Raw genomic sequence first — 6,031 nt, forward strand, 5'->3', positions numbered from 1 at the left:
ATAATGCCTTCCAGGTTCCTCCATGTTATGAAATGTTCCACAGATTCATCACTGTTCTTTATCGATGCGTAGTATTCCATTGTGTGAATATACCATAATTTATTTATCCATTCATCCATTAGTGGACACCTTGGTTGCTTCCAGCTTTTTGCTATTGTAAACAGTGCTGCAATAAACATGGGTGTGCATATATCTATTCATGTAAAGGCTCTTATTTCTTTAGGATATATTCCGAGGAGTGGGGTTTCTGGGTTGTATGGTAGTTCTATAAGAAACAATCTTTGATGGTATTAGAAAGCACTAAATAGTTAAGTGGTAACTTTGGTGAAGGATAAGATAGTAAACAATATTGGGGAAGTCAGCATAACTTGTCCTAGGCAAGGTCATGGAAGCTCCATAGACACATCCAAACTCCCTGAGGGACCAAATCATTGGGCTGAGGGCTCTGGGGACCATTGCCTTAAGGAACATCTAGCTCAATTGGCAAAACAGACTTTATAAAGAAAATGTTCTACATTCTACTTGGTGAGTAGTATCTGGGGTCTTTATTTATTTTTACTGTGCATTAGGTGAAGTTTTACAGCTCAAGTTCATTTCTCATACAAAAACATACACATATTATTATGTGACACTGTCTGCAATCCCTATAATGTGACAGCACACTCCCCCTTTCCACCCTGGGTTTCCCATGTCCCTCCAACCAGTTCCTGTTGCTTCCTGCCTTCTCATCCTGCCTCCAGACAGGAGCTGCCCATTTGCTCCTGTGTATCTACTTGAACTAAGAAGCATGCTCTTCATGAGTATTATTTTATGTTTTATAGTCCAGTGTAATCTTTGTCTGAAGAGGGGCTTTGGGAATGGCCTTAAGTTCTGGGTTAACAAGGTGTCCAGGGGCCTTGGCTTCAGGAGTTCTTCCAGTCTCAGTCAGACCATTAAGTCTGGTCGTTTTACATGAATTTGAATTCTGTTCCAAACTGATCTCCTGCTCCACTAGGGACTCTCTGTTATGGTCCCTGTCAGGGCAGTCATCGGTGGTAGCCGGGCGCCATCTAGTTCTTCTGGTCTCAGGCTGATGGAGTCTCTTGTATATGTGGCCCTTTCTGTCTCTTGGGCTAATATTTTCCGTATGTCTTTGGTGTTCTTCATTTTCCTTTTCTCCAGGTGGACTGGAACCAATTGATGCATCTTAGATGGCCACTGGCACATTTTTAAGATTCCAGATGCCATTCGCTGAAGTGGGAATGTAGAGCTTTTTCTTCAGAAACTTTGTTTTGCAAATTGACTTAGATGTCCTCCGAAACCATGGTTCCCAGATCCCAGCCCCTGCTACTCTGTCCCTTGAAGTGTTTGGTTGTGTTCAGAATACTTCTTAGCTTTTGGTTTAGTCCAGTTGTGCTGACTTCTCCTGTATTGTGTGCTGTCCTTCCCTTCACCTAAGATAATTCTTGTCTACTATCTAGTTAGTGAATTCCCCTCTCCCTCCCTTCATCCTTGTGACCATCAAAGAATATTTTCTTCTGTGTTTAAACCTTTTCTTGAGTTCTTATAATAGTGGTCTCATACACTATTTGTCCTTTCGTGATTGACTAATTTCACTTGGCATAATGCCTTCCAGGTTCATCCATGTTGTGATACGTTCCATGGATTCATCATTGTTGCATCTGGGGTCTTAAAAGCTTGTGAGTGGCCATCTAAGATATTCCACTGGTCTCATCCCATCTGGAGCAAAGGAGAATGAAGAAAACCAAAGACACAGGGAAAGGTTAGTCCAAAAGACAAATGGACCACAACTACCACGGCCTCCACCAGACTGAGTCCAGCACAACTAGATGATGCCCAGCTACCACCACCAACTCTTCTGACAGGGATCACAATAGAGGGTCCCAGACAGAGCTGGAGAAAAACGTAGAACAAAATTCTAACTCACGGGAAAAAAAAAATAAGACCAGGCTTACTGGTCTGACAGACTGGAGGATCCCTGAGAGTATGGTCTGCGGACACACTTATAGCTCAGTAATGAAGTCACTCCTGAGGTTTGCCCTTCAGCCAAAGATTAGACAGGCCCATAAAACAAAACAAGACTAAAGGGGCACACCTGCCCAGGGGCAAGGACTAGAAGGCAGAAGGGGACAGGAAAGCTGGTAATGGGGAACCCAAAGTCGAGAAGAGGAGAGTGTTGACAAGTTGTGGGGTTAGCAACCAGTGTCACAGACAATATGTGTATTAATTTTTTAATGAGAAACTACTCTGTTCTGTAAGCCTTCATTAAAAGTACAATTTAAAAAATTAAAAAAAAATTTTCTAGATAAAGCCAAACTGTTTTCCAAAGTGAATGCACCAATTTACACTCTCACTGGCAATGTGTAAGTGCTCCCATTGCACTGTGTCCTTTTCAACCCTTGGTACTGTCAGTCTTTTTCATTTTAGCCATTCTTTCCAGTATGGAAATTTATCTCATTGTGGATTTAATTTGTATTTCCCTGGGGAGTAATGAGTAATGAAGCTAAACAACTGTTTATTTGTTAATAATCATTAGCATTTTCTTCTTTGTGAAGCTTCTGTTCCTGGCTTTTGCCCATTTTTCTATTGGGTTATTTGTATTTTCTTATTGATTTTTAGGAATTCATACTGATGATGGATTGCAAATATTTTCTCTCTCTTTTTTTTTAATTACTGATTTTTTTTTTTTTTTATTTCTTCCCACTCTATGGTTTTCTTTTTTTATTGTGGTAAATATATATATATATATATAAAACAAAACATTTGCCATTTCAACATCCATGTACTGTTCAGTGACATTGTCGTCACGTTGTTCAACCATCACCACACCTGTTTCCCAATTTTTCCATCACCCTTAAGAGAATCTCAGTGTTCCCTAAGCAAAAAGTCTCCTTTTCTCCCTCCCTCCCACCTGCCCCTGGTAACCACTAATAAAAATTGGTCTGTGTATACTTGTCTATTCTAGATATTTGATATAAGTGGTATTATACAAAAGAATAAATATTCTATGATTTTACTTATATGGTTTTCTTTTGATGAAGAGAAATTTTTAAAATTTTAGTGTAGTTAAATGAAGCAATCTCTTTTATTAGTGCTTTTTGTGTTGTTTAAGAAGCCTTTTCATACTCTGAAATCATAAAAGTACTCACCTATGTTATTCTCTAGAAGTTTTATTTTGCTTTTCACATTTAGATCTAGAATCTACTTGAAATCGACATTCATGCAAGTTATGAGTTAAGAGTTCAAGCTCATTTTCTTCCCCTGTAAGGATATCTAATCACCCCAGCACTATTTATTGAAAAGATTATTTCCCCACCGATCTGCTGCATGACCTGTGTAATAAATCAAGCATCCGTATATATCTGGGCCTGTTTCTGGGCTCTTTCTGTTGCATTGGTCAATTTTCCTGCCTTTATACCAATACCAAGGAGATCTGGTGGAGCAATAGTTAAGCGCTCAGCTGCTAACTGAAAGGTTGGCAGTTTGAACCCACCCAGCAGCTCCGTGGGAGAAAAAGCTGGCAATTTGCTTTCATAAAGATGACAGCCGCGAAAACCTTTAGGGTAGTTCTACTCTGTCATACACGGTTGCTATGAGTTGGAATGGACTCCACGGTACCCAACAACAACAACATACCAATACCATCATGGGCTTAATTACTGTGGTTTTACAATGAGTTGATATCTAGTTAAGTAAGCCCTTCAGTTTGGTTCTTCTTCAAGTGTGTCTTGGTTATTCTGGCACTGTGCATTTCCATACAAATTTTAGAATCAGTTAAGTTTTTCCCACAAGCTACTTAACCTCTCCCTGCAAAAAAAAAAAAAAAAAACCCTCTGTGATTTTCATTGGGATTGCATTGAATTTATAAGTCAATTCAGGCAAGAACTGACATCTTCACAATATTTATTTCTTTAATCCATGTATACAGTATATGTTTGCATTTGTTTAGCTCTTCTTTGACTTCTGTAAGTAATGTTCTATAGTGTTATATGATGGGTAGTGGTCTGTACATCTTTCATTAGATTTTTTCCTAGACATTTGGTTTTTTAAATGGCATTGTTTTTAAATTTTTTCATCTTCTAACTCTTGCTGGTATTGAGAAACTGTTTTAATTGTCCTGGAATCCAGATTTCTGGGTCCATGGAGTTGGGGTGACCCACTCAGGCCATCTGCCCTTAGGTGTCCTTTTGAACCTTGAACCTTTGAGGGACTGTTTTCCTAAATTCACCTTCAAGTCAAACAATAGTAAGGTTTTAGTGGAGATTGTTTTGCCTTAGGCATTGAGCTCTTCTGGAGAACTATAATGACCTAAAGGAGACTACCCTGACTGGACCCCACCCATATAACCTATGGTCACTAGTCCTTCTTTGGAGTGCCTTCCCAATAGCTTTGGGTTGACGCTGCCTGATTTGAATTGTATCTAATCACGATAAATACATTGTTATGCTAATTTTTGGCGTTTCACTGTGCATTTAGGTTTTTAACAGTGTACAGAAAAAAGGTTGGTTTTCCTATATTGACCTGTATCGAGCAGTCTTGCTTAACTCTCTGTCTTAGTTTCTTAGTGCTGCTATAACAGAAATACCACAAGTGGGAGGCTTTAAGGAATGGAAATTTATTTTCTCACATTTCATGAGGCTGTAAGTCCGAGTTCAGGGCATTGACTCTAGGGAAATGAATGCTTTCTCCCTCTGTCAGCTCTGGGGGAAGGTCCTTGTATCTTTTCAGCTTCTGTTCCTTGGTTCCTTGGAGATCTTCATGTGGCATGGCATCTGTTTCCCCCATTTGTGCTTGTTTGCTTCTGTGCCAGGTCTTTTCCCTTTATATCTCAAAGTGATTGACTTAAAACACACCCTACACTGACATGGCCTCATTAACATAATAAAGAAAATCCTATTCCCAAATGGGATTACATCCACAGATATAGGGGTTAGGATTTACAACACATATTTTTTGGGGACATAATTCAATCCACCAAAAAAAAAAAAAGTTTTACCAATAAGCCCAGAGCCATTGACACTTCTTCCTTACTAGGTCTAATCAGCATAATGTCATCAATATAATGGACCAGTGTGATGACTTGTGGAAGGGAAAGGTGATCAAGGTCCCTATGGACTAAATTATGACACAGGGCTGGAGACCTGATGTAGCCCTGAAGTAGGCAAGTGAAGGTGTATTGTGGCCTACCCAGCTGAAGGCAAACTGCTTCTGGTGGTCCTTGAAAACAGGTATGGAGAAAAAGCCATTAGCCAGACCAATAGTTGGGTACCAGGTGCCATGAGATGTATCAATTTGCTCAAGCAATGAAACCACATTTGGAACAGCAGCTGCAATTAACCTGGTTAAGTTTTTGGTAATCCACTGTCATTTCAAGATCCATCCATTTTTTGCACAGGCCAAACAGGCGAGTTGAATGGGGATGTGGTGGGAATCACCACCCCACATCCTTCAAGTCCTTGAAGGTGGCAGTAGTCTCCACAATTCCTCCAGGAACGCAGTATTGTTTTTGGCTTACTATTTTCCTAGGTAGGGGCAGTTCTAATGGCTTCCACTTGGCTTTTCCTATCATAACAGCCCTTACTCTATTTGTCAGGGATCCAGTGTGGGGGCTCTGCCAGTTGCTGAGTATATCTATTCCAATTATGCATTCCTGAACTGGGGAAACAACTACAGGATGGGTTTGGGGCACACTGGACCTACTGTGAGGTAGATATGAGCTAAGGCTCCATTAATAATCTCACCTCCATGTGTCCCCACTCTGGTGGGCCACAGTGATGTTTTGGGTCTCCTGGAATTAGCATCAGTTCAGAGCCAGCATCCAGTAATAGCTGAAAAATCTGACCATTTCCTTTTCTCCAGTGAACTGTTACTCTTGTAAAAAGCTGTAGATCTCTTTGAGGAAGGCTGGGTGAAAGATTAACAGTATAAGTTTTTGGCAGTGTATTGGAGTCCTTCCTCAAGGGGACCCGGCCTCCCCTTCATTCAAAGAGTTGTGGGTCTTTAAACTGGGAATTGAGGGGCTGTGACTCTC

This window comes from Elephas maximus, chromosome 8, assembly GCF_024166365.1.
Source record: "Elephas maximus indicus isolate mEleMax1 chromosome 8, mEleMax1 primary haplotype, whole genome shotgun sequence".
Taxonomy (NCBI): domain Eukaryota; kingdom Metazoa; phylum Chordata; class Mammalia; order Proboscidea; family Elephantidae; genus Elephas; species Elephas maximus.